Source organism: Colossoma macropomum, unplaced genomic scaffold (assembly GCF_904425465.1).
Source record: "Colossoma macropomum unplaced genomic scaffold, Colossoma_macropomum, whole genome shotgun sequence".
In the NCBI taxonomy this organism is placed as follows: domain Eukaryota; kingdom Metazoa; phylum Chordata; class Actinopteri; order Characiformes; family Serrasalmidae; genus Colossoma; species Colossoma macropomum.
Genome location: NW_023494789.1, coordinates 4,950,467 through 4,969,861, shown reverse-complemented (window position 1 = coordinate 4,969,861; position 19,395 = coordinate 4,950,467). Strand labels below are relative to the sequence as shown.

At 42.0% G+C, this 19,395-nt stretch overlaps 1 protein-coding gene across 1 annotated transcript in view; it reads left to right on the top strand.

The window, feature by feature from the left end:
- The first annotated feature begins 355 nt into the window (after nucleotides 1-355).
- The window catches only part of tmem198b (transmembrane protein 198b), a 42,302-nt gene continuing 23,262 nt past the window's right edge, over nucleotides 356-19,395 (top strand). The window contains exon 1 of the mRNA XM_036569834.1: nucleotides 356-771. The gene's annotated coding sequence lies outside the window, so the exon portion shown is untranslated. The remainder of the gene's footprint in view (nucleotides 772-19,395) is intronic.

Sequence of the window (19,395 nt, the reverse complement as noted above, 5' to 3'; positions counted from 1 at the left end):
AAGTAACAGCATCAGAAGGACTCTCTAAACCGAATCTCTACACGGAGAATATTAGAATAAAAGAGACTTGAAGCAGTGAATCGTTTCGTCGAGCGTTCGGTGTACTGAAACGGTCAGTTCGAAAGAGTCGGTTCGCTGATCTGAATCGAACTCCCCATCACTACAGTTCAGCTCGAAAGAGTCGGTTCGCTGATCTGAACCGAACTTCCCATCACTGCAGTTCAGTTCGAAAGAGTCGGTTCGGCAAAACGAATCTCCCCATCACTACAGTAGCTACCTAACGTGCCATCGAGTGTCCTACATCTTTTCCCACCCCGCCTGCTCGCGCGAAATGGTACGCCCCAAATCTAGTGAGGTCATGGCCATAGTTATGCGTGGAGAAGACCATTCAGCGCTCACTGTTAACTGTCAGCTTTGGCCATTTAGCTGTTTCTCCAACACAAACCTACCATGTAGTTATTCGTAACGTGCTGAAAGCGGGAAGAAGGCGGTTCTAAGATCTCCAGTGCTCGAGCTTTTCAGGCGCCGCAGAGTCACCGGAGCAGAGACCGACGACGGCGAGAGCTAACCCGGTGAGAAAGTGGGTGCCTGAGCAACGCTGCTGAGGCGTTTTTCGTTCGTCGTTTGGAACAAGTATGGAGAGCTGAGGCGGTTTTCTCAGAGAGCGGGTTGCCAGTTCTCCAGAGATGCGGTTGTTTGCTGCCCAGAGCCGGAACGAAGGACCCAGCCCGAGCGCTGACAAGCGCAGGATGCTCGTTCTCTGCTACCAGGGTGAGTGAGTCCACATCCATATCCCTCTCCTCTCTTTGTTCACAGGAACGGAGATGGCAGCCAACATGCAGGCAGGAGACACACTCAGACTGTTGACCACAGCGCCGAGGCTGTCAGTGAAAATGTGTAGATTGTCCTAAACCACCTGCACAGCAAACGCTGTAGATGTCACGGCCCACTTGGCTCATGTCTACTTTTTCAGTGTTCAGAGCTTCGTGCCGTGACAGGTTTAACTCTGTGTAACCTTAAAGGGGAATTCCATCATTTTTCAAAATTTCTGAATCCTTCCAATGCAGACAGGGTCATTCAGAGTGGTTTGCTGTGAAATGGATCATTGTAGAGAGTCTTTACAGTGGTGGTGATGGGAACCAGGGGTTGCCATGTCTACGACACAAATTTAGCCATTTTATTTACTGTCCGAAAACACCAGTGAACCTGCACATCTTCTGAGTTTTTATATGTAATGTTCATCATGGTAAAATAGGTATGAATCTAAAAAAATAAGGTTTGTTTGGGGACTCTGTTGCCTTGCAGCACCCTGCATGTATCCCTCTGACATGAATGCATTAAAATAAATAGATTAAAATACATTAAAGTCGAAACTTTGTCACAAAACTATTGCAAAACAGTGTCTCAGACACCATGTAGTGTATTCATAACCATTTCATGCAACAATTTTCTGCGATGGAGCTTTTAGAGGTGGACATCTGGTTCCTATCACCACCACTGTGAACAATTCTGACCCTCTAAGTTTCTCTCTAACACAGCATTTCACACCAAACCACTTGAATGGCTTTGTTTACGTCTCCACCCTGCTATAAAAAGCCAGTCTGTTTCGTTAGAGTGTCAGACTCCACTTCTGCCATTAATGAATCTGCAGCACGGTTGTTGCTAGACAGGCCACGCAGCCTTCACAGCCTCTCACGTGAGTAGATGGACAAAGACGTTTTAAGATGTGATTAATGTGATTTTATTTTATGATTCATACAGTTCCCTTCAGTTCATGGTCATGACAGATTTATCATCCATTTTGTTTGCCTGCCCAAGAGCGTGCTGTATATTTCATGAAACTTGGGGATGTGGTGCTGTAAGTAGCCCTAGGCTTTGGCTGGGCTTATGGGTGGCTTATCATTGGACTCAACTCTGTATGATATGATACGGTGTTTTCACACAAAACATGAACACATATTCAAACAGTGCAGTAAAATCTCAAGGTGTTCAGTTATAACAGGCAACTAAAGTCAGTCACAAAGTATCTTGGTGGTGAAGGTGTATAATTATGATGTATTGCTGGACATTGAGTGTAATTCTACTGCCCATTCTCAGATTCAGTGGTGTAACTTTTAGGGGTGCCAACACACTGGGGTCACTCATTTGGATACAGACACAGTTGTTCCCCCAACTAGATCCTCACTAGCTTCCATCAACACCACTGATGTTTATGTATCTCATAATGTTCATAATGCATCTCATCCAATGTAACCCTTTTCAAATGGATCCTTCACACCTGCAACATGAAACACCGATCAGGCATAACATTGTGTCCTTGTTTCTACGCTCATCCATTTATCAGCTCCACTTACTGTATAGGAGCGCTTTGTAGTTCTACAGTTACAGACTGTAGTCCATCTGTTTCTCTGATACTTTGTTAGCCCCCTTTTACCCTGTTCTTCAGTGGTCAGGACCCCCATGGACCCTCACAGAGCAGGTACTATTTGGGTGGTGGATCATTCTCAGCACTGCAGTAACACTGACGTGGTGGTGGTGTGTTAGTGTGTGTTGTGCTGGTCTGAGTGGATCAGACACAGCAGTGCTGCTGGAGTTTTTAAACACTGTGTCCACTCACTGTCCACTCTATTGGACACTCCTACCTTGTCAGTCCACCTTGTAGATGTAAAGTCAGAGACGATAGCTCATCTACTGCTGCACAGTTTGTGTTGGTCATCTTCTAGTCCTTCATCAGTGGTCACAGGACGCTGTTGGCTGGATATTTTTGATCCACCACCCAGATTGTACCTGCTCTGTGAGGGTCCATGGGGGTCCTGACCACTGAAGAACAGGGTAAAAGGGGGCTAATAAAGCGCACAGAGAAAAAGATGGACTACAGTCTGTAACTGTAGAACTACAAAGTGCACCTATATAGTAAGTGGAGCTGATAAAATGGACAATGAACGTAGAAACAAGGAGGTGGTCATAATGTTATGCATGTCTTAAAAGCATTGCTAGTTTGATGCATTAAAATACAGAGTAAAGAATCTTTTTTTTTTTTTACTGAAAGTCATTTTTGTATTGGCCGATAAGATCCTGTTCACGTCACCCCTCATGTTCATTCTGCACACTCTTATCAGCAGTTTCCCGCCTCATTCCCATGAATTCATCTGATTCCAAGAGACACTCTGTCTGTTCGTGAAGCGTGTTGAAACATGCAGGCGGAGAGAGCCATGAAAACAACCCAAAACAAACGGCTAGAAGTCGTCTCGTTGTTGACACGGCAGGCTGGTGCCTTGGGTCTCTCGCTCGCTCACTTTCTATCCCTCGCTCTTTCTCTTATTCATGACATCTAATTTGAGGCGATAACTTACGTTTGTCAACCACAGCAACCTTGTGATACACTTTACTCAGATCATGGTGGAGTTTGTACATGGCTATGTAATGTGACAACTTGTGTATTTCTGTGTGTTGGTCAGGCAAAGGGCAGCTGGTGGGTTGTCTGGTTGTTATCTTACGCACAGGGCCGCGTTCGCTCACGCGGCGTTGGTGTTTGGTCTCCAGCCAGGCTCCGTGCTCGTGACAGGCAGTTGCTGTTAGCACATGTCGCCCATCGACCGCCGTGGCAGCAGTGGAGCAGCCAGGACACAGTGCTGATCCTGTCCCCAGGCAGAACCCAAAGATCGTGCTGCATGCTGGCTCACATGTACAGTCTGAGTTGATTAGTCATGACTGGGGACCCACGCCTCATGACAATTAGCCCAGCTGTCATCTGACTCAGACCGCCCAATCACAGCTCACTTATACAAGTCACTTTGGTCTGGAAACCGTGCCCGTAGTTGGGGTTGACAAGGCTCTTGATACATATTGATCAAGCTCTGGCTGATTGTCAGGTGTCATAATTAGTTCTGGTAAGTTATTAATCTCCATCGATTCATGTGGCCAGTAAAGGTACTGAATTAAGGGGTCACACCAGAATACAGATTGAGGCAGGGGTCACAAAAACACATGCTTATCAGGGCGATAAACGCTTTTTTACCTCTGGCTCTGACACTGATTCCCTTCAAAGGGCACATAGGTCAGTATACACCGATCAGGCATAACATTATGACCACCTCCTTGTTTCTACGCTCATTGACCATTTTATCAGCTCCACTTACTGTATAGGTGCACTTTGTAGTTCTACAATTACAGACTGTAGTCCATCTGTTTCTCTGCATACTTTGTTAGCCCCCTTTTACCCTGTTCTTCAGTGGTCAGGACCCCCATGGACCCTCAGGGAGCAGGTACTATTTGGGTGGTGGATCATTCTCAGCACTGCATTAACAGCGACGTGGTGGTGGTGTGTTAGTGTATGTTGTGCTGGTCTGAGTGGATCAGACACAGCAGTGCTGCTGGAGTTTTTAAACACTGTGTCCACTCACTGTCCACTCTATTCTATTCTCCACTGAGGTGTTTAAAAATTCCAGCAGCACTGCTGTGTCTGATTCACTCAGACCAGCACAACACACACTAACACACCACCACCACGTCAGTGTTACTGCAGTGCTGAGAATGATCCACCACCCAAACAGTACCTGCTCTGTGAGGGTCCATGGAGGTCCTGACCACTGAAGAACAGGGTAAAAGGGGGCTAACAAAGTATGCAGAGAAACAGATGGACTGTATAGTAAGTGGAGCTGATAAAAATGGACAGTTAGCATAGAAACAAGGAGGTGGTCATAATGTTATGCCTGATCAGTGTATATGAATTAACTTTAGTGATGAGCGCATAAGACATGGGCCAAAACTGCACAGATGGTTACAAGCTTCCAAAAAAAAGTAAGAGAGATATTTTTTCCATTGGCTCAAATTGAGCATTCTCATCTAGTCATGCTTTTCTTGGCAGGCTCTCTTGGCCTTTAGATGATTCGCACACATGCGGAGTCCTGCTGGCTTATTGACTCTGAAGCAGTATTGAGTATGTTCTTTTTTAACAGAATGGGGGTGAGCATCCCTCATTCATTTCCATTCACGTGGCAGGTTGATCTGCAATGGATCCTGGTTGAATGTGAGTCACAGTATTCACAGAAGAGCAAGTTTAGTGGAACTGAGCCTTTGGGTGAAAACGTTTTACAGTAAGAATTTTTTACAGCAATTTCACTCAATGCTTCAGAAGCTCTCTTTTAGATGTGACTGATTACTAGAAGTGGGGAACCCTAATGGCCTTCTGGGCTTTCAGAGAAACCCTGATGATTTCTGTGATGTGAGATGAAGGCCTAATGTGTCAGATTAACCACTAACATCACTAATAGTGAACTCAAGCAATCACGTTTTGATTCACAGTGGTTGGAACCAATTTTGTGAGCAAAAGCGTCACACCAGGCCTTCGGGAAGTCCTAGATACGTCATTGACCGCAAAGTATGATTGGTAGCCTGACGTGTGTTTCATTCAGAAGGAAAACAGCCGCAGCAGCTCTGTGCCAGGGTTCTAAAAGAGTCCCTGAAAAAAGGTAAAATATATGCTAATATATTAGTTACAGCTTCAAAAAAAGCTTAGAGCGTCTTTCAAGCTTTACATGTCCATCTGTAGTCTAATGTGAATTGCTGTTAGCTTAGTGCTAACATACTATTTAAATGCCATAAGAGTGCACTAAATATGCATATGTCTGTAAACATTGTGTTTATATATTTAGCAGACACTCCATTGACATCCAGTGTGTCGACTGCGGATGTAACAGTTAATCATATCACAAATACAGCTGCCTCAAACATGCATCGTTGAAAAACGTCAGTTTCATTTCTGTCCGTTTTCAGTAAATAGCCATTCCTATTAGAATAAGTTGGTTTTTCACTCATGTCTGCGGTTTTTAAGTTGTGAGCATGAATGTACAGTAGTGAACTGGTTCCACTAGATAGACCTACTAAAAAATGAAGCATGTGGCTAAATATGACATCACGACCAATTTTCAAGAGAGCGTTAGCACAACAACAGCAGTACCATATGGAAAGCAAACATCCACAAGCGATAAGCCAAATAACTATCTCGTCCATGTTCTCGGAGAGAAATGCACACCAGTGTGAGGAGATCAGTCAGAGAAGGACGTGGTGGACAATGGTGACTTTCGAGAGCTGCTGAGATACATTGAGCCAAAGTTAGCGATGGCCATGGCATTTATGTTCTTGGGCTAATGGTGAGTGGTAAATATATATTTAATACAGTTTTAGGCCATATACTTAATAAACACACTTGTCTGAGCGCACCGTCAGTACTATGTTCTGTGGTCTGTAGAAGGAACAGTTTTAACATCTTGTTGCATTAATATAGAATTCAGGTGATGAGTGCCCTCATACGTGTGTCTCTATTAAGTGTTTTACAATGGCTTCAGACATGGCTCAGCCAATCAGATTTCAGAACCAAAACAGTTTGTTTTATAATTGAAATTTTGAGGGGTCACATCCTTGATTTTAGTCTCTAATGACTATGGAAAATAATTGCGATCAGGTTAAATAATTGCGATTATCTAATATAATTGCGACCAGGTTATGTAATATTTGTGAACTAATTGAAAGTGAATGGAAAAGATCACATGACTGAAACAGATGAGTCTTTTTAATTATTGACCATATGTAATTATATTGGCCAGTATGAACCTTTTATATTGTATTGCCCACAAATATCAGTGATATCAGTGAGGCCCTACAGCCTCACTCTGCAGAAGTTCTTTCCTATCATGATTCCAGCAGAGCGTGGAGGCTCTTTCTGCTCGGCTCCGGCACTGGTGGTCGGCTTGTATTCAGGTAGATGATACACATACGTCCTTCCGACAATCATCATAAAAGCCTTTTTATCTGGCCACAGGCATAATCACTGGGGTAATTACAGAAATAAATTTGATGATCCCTGTAATCCCTCAGGTCCTCAAACGGCGCTCCGGAGACTGACTTCTGCCTTTATATGAGGTCACGACCACGCTGTGCGAAAGAATATCTAATCTTCATCTCCCTCCTCCGCCGCACTGTTATTCAGTGGTCTTGCGGCAAAAAGATTGTGTAGATTGTTTAGGAATGTGTGTGCGTGTGTGGGGGTGCAAGTGCTCGTGTGCGGAGGTTTGGAGGTGTTAGGAGGGCGCGTTGAGCAGAATACCAGAAGCTTTTGCGATGCGAAATGATCTCTGTTATATAATAATGGCCCATGAGCTCCAGCAGTTAAACCCGAAACAGAGAAAATGAGCTTGGGAACGAGAGAAATAAAAAGTGCCACAGAGCCGACAAAAGGAGAGAGAGAGAGCATATAAGCTTGAGGGAAAGAAAGACTGTCTGTCTGTGTTTGTGAGAGAGAGAGTAATCATGTGTGTTCTCTGTTTTACTCTCTGTCTGGGGATCACGTCATTATCCTGGGGGGCATTTTCCCATGAGAAGAAGCGCTTTTTTAATAGTGTGTGCTTTTTATTCAAAAACACATTAAAACACCCTGCACTCAAAAATGTGTTTTTAAATAGAAAGCTCCTCTTGGATGGCTTATTAATATTATACACACCGATCAGGCATAACATTATGACCACCTCCTTGTTTCTACGCTCATTGTCCATTTTATCAGCTCCACATACTGTATAGGTGCACTTTGTAGTTCTACAGTTACAGACTGTAGTCCACCTGTTTCTCTGCATACTATGTTAGCCCCCTTTTACCCTGTTCTTCAGTGGTCTTAGACACTCCTACCTTGTCAGTCCACATTGTAGATGTAAAGTCAGAGACGATAGCTCATCTGCTGCTGCACAGTTTGTGTTGGTCATCCTCTAGTCCCTCATCAGTGCCCACAGGACGCTGCCCACAGGACGCTGTTGGCTGGATATTTTTGGTTGGTGGACTATTCTCAGTCCAGCAGTGACAAAAACTCCAGCAGCACTGCTGTGTCTGATCCACTCATACCAGCGCAACACACACTAACACACCACCACCACATCAGTGTTACTGCAGTGCTGAGAATGATCCACCACCCAAATAGTACCTGCTCTGTGAGGGTCCATGGGGGTCCTGACCACTGAAGAACAGGGTAGAAAGGCGGCTAACAAAGTATGCAGAGAAACAGATGGACTACAGTCTGTAATTGTAGTGTAATTTAAACGTGGTGTCATTTAAATTCCGCATCTATCTAATAAGCTGTCAAATGTTGTGTAGTGCTGTTTTAGTAGCATTTAGCATGCTAGTATAGTAGCTTAGTATGCTATGGCCTCACCACACAACAGCACTTGTTCGCCCAGCTCACTGAAGCTCCATTGACACAAGTTTAGAAAATAAAGACTGAAATCTGAGCTGATAAATCCATGTTTTGTGTCAGTGGAGCTGTTAGCTTAAGCTATTTTTGCTTTAAAATCCGTCAAAGCAACTTTACACACAGCCATTCCGGCTCACTGAAGCCCCACTGACACAAATTAGAGAGTACAGACTCAAATTTGAGACTCATCTGTTTTTGTAAGTGGAACTATAGATAGCTAATATTATCCATAAAAGCTCATATTAGCTTAAGCTACTTTATATCATATCCACCAGATGCTAACGTTAGCTTAGAGAGAAACCACAAGCAGTTCTGACCCTCTGATGTTGCACTGAGACAAGTTTAGAGGATAAAGATTCCAATCTGAGTCGGTAAAGCTTTGTTTTTGTGTGCGAAGCTTAAACTTTTGCTTTAATATCTTTATTAGCGCTAGAAGCCAGCATTAGCTTACTGAGGAGGCCTAAGCTTTACACACAGCCATGCAGGTTCATTACGGCACAAGGAAGCCGCGAATCCTAACACCCTGTAGAATCACATGCCGAAACAGCAGAGACTTCATATTTCACAATTTCTTGGGTGGCAGTGACAAAAATGTGAATGTGAAATGGCAATTTAGCAGGTTTCCTGTTGTTTTGTAAGTACAGGGACATATTTAGAAATCAGGTGTTGTCTGTGGTAATGGATCCATATGCTCCAAATGCAGCATATAAAGTATCCATTGAAATTAAAAATGATATTAGCTACAGTTACAGTCCAGTGAAAGCCTTCTAAAGATAGTATTATAAGGCTTTATATGTGTTAGAGAGTGAGTGAGTATGTGTAAGTGGGAAAGAGACAGAGTTAGATCATAATGCCATTAATCCACTCCTCTGCTACCCTCAACACAAGCCACAGATACTGCAGAATCTCATTAACTGAAACACACACACACACACACACACACACACACACACACACACACACACACACACACACACACTTGTTGGCGTAATGCTGCACCACTGCTGAGGCAGCAGTGCTAAAATGCTGAAATCATGTAAAAACATTTGTATTTTAATGCTGTATTCCAGTGGTACCCACTGCTTTTTGTTTCCTTAATGAATGAAACTACCAGAACTAAAGAGCTAATTGCAGTTTTTCTTTCTTATAATAAAACTACCTGACTTCAGGGATTCAGGATGAATCAGTAGCCTGATTCATCCTGAATCCCAAAATTCAGTAACATCAGTGCATAACATCAGTCATGCTTGTAATTTGTAGAAGAATACATCATAAAGAGTAGGGCTGCAGTTTTCATCAGGAAATGCTCAGAAATAGCATTTGTGGACAGAGAAAAACAGCCAGAAATGTTGGAAATGTTGGCTGAAAAAGATTAAGTTGGCCTACAACAAAGTGTCAAAGTCTAAAGCTATAAAAAAATTTAATGGTAATTAAAATGAAGAATAGTGACAGAAACATTTTTTTTGTTTGTTTTTTTTTTCAGTCTTCTCATTTGTCAGTTCGTTCAAACTCAGCGGAGTGAAATGTCAGGAACTGTTTTGCGGTTTCTGTAAATGACATGAGACAATTTCAAATCTCTTTTCCTGTTGAGTATCAGGAGCTTCAACACCCAAGAATTTAGGTTTGATTCCGCATGTAAACACGACATCCCACTGGAAATACAGAATACAGTGACACAACAGAAGCAGAAAGGACACAAAAGGAAAGACAGAAAGACACAAAAGCACGAAAATGGAAAGCAAAACTTATAACCGTTCACTGTTGTCATGAATGCTGCATTCCATGGCACAAACTGTACCACTTTTAGTAATCTTATTTTATGTAGACAGTTTTTTTTTTCAGTTTTTGACTCCAGTTTTCAGCTCATTGTGTCCTGAGTTTTGTTTTAAGAAGATACATATTGGAGATAGAATAGTGATACAACGAAATGTAAGCAGTAGAACACGAGAGGGAGTGTGTTATCGCAAAATAACATCACAGCTGTGATGATCTATGATGACCAAATCACAGCCGCGATGTTATTGGCGATAACACACTCCTCCAGTGTTCTATTGCTTTTATACAACAGTTAAATAAATAAAGTAATAGATTAATAAACTGGGCCGTGAACGCGGCGTTTAATATGTTTTAATGTTCGCAGCTCCTTCATCAAATTATAGTTCCTTAACAAGCAGCTTGTTGCTACGTCAGAGTAATGAGCTCCGCCCACTCGCTGCACAGCCGGCAGTTCGTTCTCCAGCTCCACACAGACAAACTTAGTGTCGTCTCATCTTCAGTGTCTGACCAAATCAGCTGTCGGTCAAATGTGATCTTAAAAGTGTCCATTTTCTGTTTGTGGCAAAGTAAGAAGTAAAAACGTTCAAATGGCTTGAGCGTCTCCTACAGCTGTCAGAGTCGTTGCTTAGCAACGGCGTCTCAGCGGAGTGATATGGCGAAATAACAGCACGGTTAGAACGCTTCTCAACCAATCAGCTCGCGTGGCCGGAACTAACTGTTGTATAAATGGACATAAGTAATATAGACATAAACTTTGACTCCTGTTATTGTCTACCATTATTATTTCTGTTAAGGTCTGCACAAATTTTGAATAAATACATTGTGATGATATTATTTGAGTGCATTTATGTCAGAGGCCGCTATTGCTGCTGTTCGGCTCCTGTCTGGAGCTCAGCCTCTTTGTGCAATCTGTAGTAATCTGAGTAAAGCCTCTTTGTGGTTTGAGTTGCGTCAGGAGGAATTCCCACCCAGCACATCAATCACCTCACCTGCACCAGCTGCATACAGTGGTTTAATTATTCAGTTATTTTTCTATGGTTCTGGTATTATTTCTATTAATTCAAAGCATCAGACATCGCACTAAGATGAGTGATATTGATTGGAACAATATTTTATCAGAAAATGTTTCACAGTGTTTAGAGAAAATGCATGCAAACACAAGAATTTCACAGAGCAGGTTAATCCTGTATTGTTGCTGCTACAGCTGTACCTTATACCAGTATAAGGTGTAACATCTTATTACCACAGTTTTGGTGGCCAGAACTTTAACCCTTAAAGAACTAAGCCTCGACATGCCGACCTGGACATATAATTGTGTGCAACACTTTGGGTACCTTTGGTCAAATTCTGTTTTATTGTTTTTTTTACATGAAACACATCATCTACAGGAAAATGTTAGATATTTATATTTACATTATTTCCACATAAAAATAAAAACAATATGTAATTCTTGAGGGGGTGTACAGACTTTTGCATATGACTGTACCTTGTTACTGTCGTTTAAAGTAGTGATACAGTGTACTGTCTGTGTGTGTTTTTTATCATCTGATTAAGCACAAACTCAAATTATAATGTTTATTTGATCATATTAAATGTTAAAGGTGGAAACAGTATGCGAATGCAAAAAAAGCCAAACCAGAAATATTTTTTTGACATATTAATTGAAAAATATCACTGTTGTCGGAAGAAAACCTTGTATCTCCAAAATGGTAACTTTACAGGAGAAGGAAAAAACACACTTTACTTTTAATGCAGGTCAGTGGAACCAGACTTTTTTCCCCCCAAGTCTTTTTGGGTGATTTCTTTTTGTCTAATCATCATGAAATTTACACACAATGTAAAAGGCAGATATTTTCAAATTATGTCAAAGACTGAAAAATGTCAAAAACTGCTGTGTCTGATCCACTCATACCAGCGCAATACACACTTACACACCACCGCCACGTCAGTGTTACTGCAGTGCTGAGAATGACCCACCACCCAAATAGTACCTGCTCCCTGAGGGTCCAGGGGGGTCCTGACCACTGAAGAACAGGGTAAAAGGGGGCTAACAAAGTACACAGAGAAACAGATGGACTACAGTCTGTAACTGTAGAACTACAAAGTGCACCTATACAGTAAGTGGAGCTGATAAAATGGACAATGAGCGTAGAAACAAGGAGGTGGTCATAACGTTATGTCTGATCGGTGTATCTCAGACTCACAAAGTGTTGTGAACACAAAAAGCATAACATTTGTCCTTAGAGGATAAAACAAGTCTAGTACTGTTCAGTTGCTAATGACAGGTTTGTAATTAGAGTTGTCCTTCTCGTGCAAAATTCCAGTCTCAGGCCACCTGCACCGTCCTGACGTCCTTTAACCGGGATACCAAAAAGCTTTTTGAAATGTTTGTTGGCTTTGCAGCTTCACATTATATTTGATGTATTTCCAATGTTGTCACACTCACTCATCTGTTCTCTTTATTTCACATTGATTTGATGTTTGTGTTTAAGAGGCACATGACCATCCTTACAGCAATGTGAGTGGACACAGGTCACGTTTCAGTGAGAGAGACATCACTGACACTATGACGACCCCTTAGAGAGTCATCTTAAGGTCGTCTCTGGACAGTTTGTGTCTGCTTTGATGGGTGGATCAGCTTACAGCTGTCAATCAGGGTGAAAGCAAATTCCAGGCCAGCCAAAGTGTACCAGTGGCCAGTTGTCCACAAGACTCGAAGCTGTTCCTAATGCCTTAGCGAGTGCCCGAAGACGTGATTGTCCATGTCTAAAATGGCTGGATGTCTCTGCACAGGCCTGTAGGTTGTGGTTGCCCCTGTGTTATCCGAGGGAGCAGCATGGGAAGACCGAGCGATGATACATTCTGAAACGGTTATGTAAGCTAACGCCCCTCTCTCTGTTCCCCCTTTCGTCTTTCTCTCTGTTCATCTCCCTCTGGCTTTCTGCCCACCATTCATTTCTTTATCACATTAAAAATTCCCTCTCATTCTCGCGCCTGCACCCATGTTCTCACTGCTGTACTGACTCTCTCGCTCTCGTTCTCTCGCCTTTCATTCATTCATTCTTTTTCTCAGTCCCCCTTCCATTTTTATCCTCTCCTGCAAGTGTTCCAGTCACTCGTTCCTCCCACCTCCTCACCGCCCAGGATTCTTCCGCTTGGCAGTATGTCAGATTTGCCCACACACACCTACTATTGCGCAGGACCACGTCTTCTGGACTGGAATTTTTGTAGTTCCAGACTGGGCATGGAGTACTATCCCAGTCACAGTCGGATAGAGGAAGGCGCTAGCTTCATCACAGCATGCGGGGCTATTTTGGGACTAGTGTGATATTTGGGCAGGAACATTCCGATTCATCTAAAATAAGGCGAGATCTGCCTGTGTTCACTGCAGTTATTTTTCAAAATCTGCTTGCAATGAAGGAAGCCAGACTGAGATATCAGTTGTCGGATAAAATCAGCTGTTTACACCGATCAGGCATAACATTATGACCACCTCCTTGTTTCTACGCTCATTTTATCAGCTCCACTTACTATATAGGTGCACTTTGTAGTTCTACAGTTACAGACTGTAGTCCATCTGTTTCTCTCCATACTTTGTTAGCCCCCTTTTACCCTGTTCTTCAGTGCTGCTGTGTCTGATCCACTCGTACCAGCACAACACACACTAACACACCACCACCACGTCAGTGTTACTGCAGTGCTGAGAATGATCCACCACCCAAATAGTACCTGCTCCCTGAGGGCCCATGGGAGTCCTGACCACTGAAGAACAGGGTAAAAGGGGGCTAACAAAGTATGCAGAGAAACAGATGGACTACAGTCTGTAACTGTAGAACTACAAAGTGCACCTATACAGTAAGTGGAGCTGATAAAATGGACAGTGAGCGTAGAAACAAGGAGGTGGTCATAATGTTGTGCCTGATTGGTGTAGGTCAGGGGTGTCAAGCTCAACCACTAAAAGGGCCATATTAAAATATCTCAGGAAATCTGTGGACCAGCTGTGTTTTTATTTCATTTTTACTTAACATTTTGCCATGACTTGAACAGACCATTTGTTTATTCAAAATATGCCAGAGCTGCAACAGCAAAATAGGCCTTGAAAACATATTTTTAAATAATTCTAAATAAAAATAACTTAGTTAACTTAGTAGTTTTTTAAAACTGCCTATTTGCTTGACGTAGACACCAGGCATCTTTTATTTTTGTGTAACCGCTGGCCCAGAGATTGTTGCTGGGGAGTGAGAATGCACACTGTTGCAGTGCATGCTGGGAACTGTAGTGCATCTCAGGGTGTAATAATAATAGAGAATTACAATAATTTTGCAGGCCAAATAGGCCTGTATCACGGGCCTGACTTGGCCTGAGGGCCTTGTGTTTGACGCATGGTGTTTAGGTAGTAGTGGGTGGTATACTGGTTTAAATTCTTCCTCAGGTATTAATTTTGTCATAACTATAATACCTGTATGCCATAAATAAGCACGGATAACGCAATGTACAATCAATTGAAACCGTACTCATGTTATTCTGTTTAGATGAGTGGCTGAGCCATGAATTCAGCTAGTTTCAAATGAAAATGCAGCAGACCCTCGACCACCTCCCGCGGTCATCTGTTGCCTCTGTTGTCCACTTTTTTAAAGGCACCAGACATGAAGGAATGGTGTAAAGCACCTCTGTGGTTTAGAAGTCACTTCAGAAAAGGCCACGGTCTCAGGGCTGTGGACCAGCTGGTATTGAAGCATGAATGATTGTAATGTTTTCCAGTTTTCTGCATCGTCTGACAGTCTGAGGCACGGGCATATGGGACACACATGAGACAAATTGCTTGAGAAATTTGGTGAAACTGAAGGATTCCTGTTCCACCTTAAACTGTGCAGCAGTTGCATTCTGGCACATGAACACCTACCAGAAATTAATTTCTGCTTCGTTTAAGTTGGAACAGAAAATTCAAATAAAAAGTTGCAGAATAAGACACGGCTTGTAGAAAGGGAAACATATTCAGCACCATTTTTGCTGGGCTCCTTGGGCTGGTGTTGCACAGCAATACTGCCATAGCTTTATCTATATATTGTTCAGTTTCATGTGACTGTTTTATGCAATTAAAAAAACCCTGTTTTCAGTTTTCATGACCAAAGTTGAGTGAGAGCAACAGCGGCTACATGTTCCAAGCAAGGAGTTTTCATATCATATATACAGTCAATGGTTCTAACTCCATTATTGTAGCGTCTCCCTCTCGTTCTCGCTCGTGCGGCATGTGGATTCTTGTTTCCGCAGAGGCTGTAGAGGGGAACTGTTGCGCTCCACTTCGCTGTTGTATTTGTTAGTTCTTTGCTCGTTGATTCATCCATAGGTCTCCTGCTAGCTCTGTCAAGCGTAATCTGCTGAAGGTGCTGCTTTAAAAGCCATTTAAAATCTGTATTTGGATGACAGGGCTACTGTAATAGATAATATCGTAGCAATGGCTTCAGCCTTTACACTCTCAGAAATTAAGGCCCTAAACTGTCACTGGGGTGGTTCCCTCAAGGGTTCATCTCAGTGCCTTTAGTCAGGGAACATAACTGTACTGTAATCCATTGAAATGATATGTTCTAAGCTGTACTGACTCCACACACACCGTCTCGTCTCCAGGACTTTTATTTTATTGTTCTGTTTTAAAACTTTCGGTTATGAAATGGTACAAATACAAACTTTTCATATGGAAAAACTTATTTAAGGTTCACGATCAGACCTTAAAACCACTGTTGTATCTTTGAGGGAACATTTACATTGTTTGTATCTTGGTGAATGAAAAATGTACCTGCACAGAACCTTTATTTGTAACAGTTTACTACTACAGATGGTCTTAAGTTGCTTGTTTTGCACTGTAATAAACAGACACTTCTAATCTGAGGAGAATCACTAATTTGTGAGAATTTTGTTGGTCTTGCATTTGTAATATTATTGACTTTTTGAGTTTAAGAAATGTGACAAAACTCAGAATCATATTTGACAATTCACAGTTGACCCAATTTTAATATAGACCAATAACCTGTAATGAAATGCAACAAAGATATACTCACTAGTGTCTCATTACTACCACTGAGACTAGCAATCAGTGTCTGAAATCAAATTAGAGGATAGAGAGAAAAGGGGCAGGAGACAAAATGAGATCATGAGAGGGGAAGAAAGCAAAATCTATCAATAAAGAATGAGAAAGTGATGAGGTGATCCTCTGTCTAAGGACACAGAGCGTGTGTGACTGTGATTACATATTAACGTTGTGGAAGTAATGCTAAAAGTTTCATAATTTTTTTATGAATGCAGTTTCCATTGAGCAAACTGCATGTTTGGTGTTGTTTAGGTTAATGTGATGTGATGAATGACCATAAGAAGACAAAAAGACAAAGAATCACACAGTTTTGGCCATAACAAAACAAATAATTATGGCTCTCTTTACATTTGCCATCCAACCAATAACCCACCCAGACCTACCTCTTTTTTGTGAGAATGTATTTCAGCTTTCGGTGGATTATTTAAATGAAAATAAGGGTTACAAATACACTTTCTTAGGTAGCAGGAAGGAAAATACTGTTTATGTAATATTTTGTTTAAGAGGAGAATAAATAGGTCAATGATTGTTTATTCATGTTTATTCTTATAGAAATTCTATTGTAATACTTGAAACGGATGTTCACAAGTCACTTCATGTGAGTCTCCAGAGTTGAGTCTCCGGACTAAGAGTCGGAGTCGAGCCTCAACTCTCTGAAGTGCGAGTCCGAGTCAGCTCTTGAATCTTATAGGATGGGGGGTCTGAGTTGAGTCTTGGATCTTTAGTGGAGAATTGCAGTCTGTTTTTAGATCTTTTTAGTCTGTATTATGCTTTCAAACTAGCTTTTAACAAACTAAATTAGCTGTTTCTCCTTTTGCTTTCCTTTAAACACCACATTGACTGCATGTAGCGCTTCGTTCTGTCCTTTAAAGTTAGTTCGTAATGAAAGGCTCGTTATTTGAAACCGTATCAGACCTGATGCCGCTGAAAAGGGAACTCCATTACAGTAATTGCTGCTGTTTAACTTTTCTGATTTCTGCCTCCAGGTCGTGTTTACGAGCCTTTCCCATAACTGGCTCCAGGGCCAGAGAGAGTTAAAGTGTCCCGCCACTTTGGGTAGTACCCATGTTTTGGCACTTTCCCTTTCCTGAAGGGATGAGTTGGACTGGAATGTCAGTAAAGTACCTTGATTTTGTTTTTGATAGTTCACTTATTAAACCAAAAAAGAGAGTTTCATTGAGAAAAAGATAAAACACAATCTGAAACCCCAACACTGTGTGTGGCAAAATCACACATGTACGGTTGCAAACAAAAAAAAATTATTTGTGTGCTGCATTTAAAACCATTTTAATTCAGTTTTGTTCATGTTTTTTTTCTCTGGCTGAAATTTAAATCTCTATTTGCATGTTTACATAGCATATAAGACAGATTTGTTGTATTTGTCTAAAAACATAATGCGTATAGACATAACTAACTCAGAGTTGCAGCAATATTACAGTGTAAAGTGCGCAGTAAGAGTCATTACAGTAGTAGTTATGATATATTGCACAGTGTGTATTAACTGGAGAGGAGATACAGTGATGTGGTTCAGCACAGTTCAGACAGCAGGAGATCAGTACCGTCTCTGCAGACTCGCTGTAGAGCCGTATATCAGTGGGTAAGACAGATCTCACACGGCCTCTTTAACACAGCTCAGCTGTAACAGTCTGCACTGAATGTGCTTCTCTGTTTATCCAGTGTAGCATGCAGAGCGTGTGAGGTGTTGTCCAAGATGGCCAACAGCTTGTTAAGCATCCTTTGTTCTGTCACAACCTCCAAAGAGTCCAGCTTGACTCCCACCACAGAGCCAGCCTTACTAATAAGTTTGTTTAATTACTGCTGATTAGCTGTTTAAATGACATTTTACATGCATGTTATTAAGGTGCTTCCTGATTTTTCTGTAGTCTGTTGTGGACTGTAAATATACTCTCTACCAGCACCTCACATTCATTCATGGTTTAAGCTGCAGTCACACTAGGCATCTGCAAAATGATGCCAAAGCTGGTCTGGAAGAGTCACACCGCAAAAAATCAGTTTTGATGCAGTTGGCAGGTTATGTTTAAATGAAATATTGTGCTTCTGTGGATAAATGGATATAGAGAAAAAAGAAAGAGGGAGGATCTGAACAGTAGGACACAGTGTGCTCATGTACGGAGGTGACATATTAGGCTGAAACCCATGTACTGTGACAAACGCTCCACGTACACACTGTCAGCCAAATTAGTCAGGAGCTGATGGCCTTCCAGACACGACGCTGCGCCCGACATACGCACTTTCGCACGGTTTTCGTCAGTTTAGGCCATAACGCAGAAGCACACACGCGGTCTGTACTGTAGGTGGCTTAGCTCATAGTTTGTTCTTGTTGAGTCTGGATGAGTAACGGAGTCGTGAGTGAGAGGAACCCACAGGCAGAAGTCCACTGCTGGGTAGGAGGGGACCAGCTTGCTGGGGGTGGAGCAGGTGGCTCTGGATCTCTGTGGATCTCTGTGTCTGTCTGGCACCAGTCATCCACCGCTAATACTAATTAGCATCGATAGCACAATATACCATCACACCCGGCACAAGTGTCACGCAGGTCATGCGGACAGAAGACTGGCCACTTAGTAATTCAGTGATATGCTCAAATGTGTGCGCAGCACTGCACAGTGGGGGTAGAACGATTCACTAAATTCACAATTTGCCTTTTGGTTTTAATGTAACAATAAGTTTAGATTTTTATTTTTATTAGTTTTGTTTGTTTGTTTGTTTTTAATACACTCACTTCCCAATAACTCTCCATTTAACAAAACAAAATGCTTTTCATGCCCACAGAAGCTGGTCTAGGGGTCAGCACGGGCATAAAAGTGAAGCCTGGACAGGAGCCATACCTACGCCCTCACAGTGATGGATAATCACAGATACAGTTTTAGGGAGTGATTCCAAATGCAATCATAGGAAGGTAAAGGGAGAGCACATGCACAAGAGAGAAAATGTGTGAGGGTGTGCAAAATCTATACTGGGATGTTCTTCCAAATTATAGCTGTTAACGAAAAATTGATGGTTGATTATCTATTGTTAAAAATCTTTGTTGGCTACATTACGTACTCGAAGAACTCCCTGCCTTCTGTTAGGATCATTTAAATGAAGTTGCTCGTCAAATTTGTCATGATTTAAAATTCTAAGCAAAGGTGCGATGTGTAGTTTTTTGATCATGCTGTGCAGTGAAGCAGTGAGACCTGAAGCTGTGAAACAAAGTCATGTGTAAGAGCATTTTAATGCTGAAATATAATTCTATTAAGTGTCTATTAATGTACCATCTTAAAAAAAAACAGCACCTAGC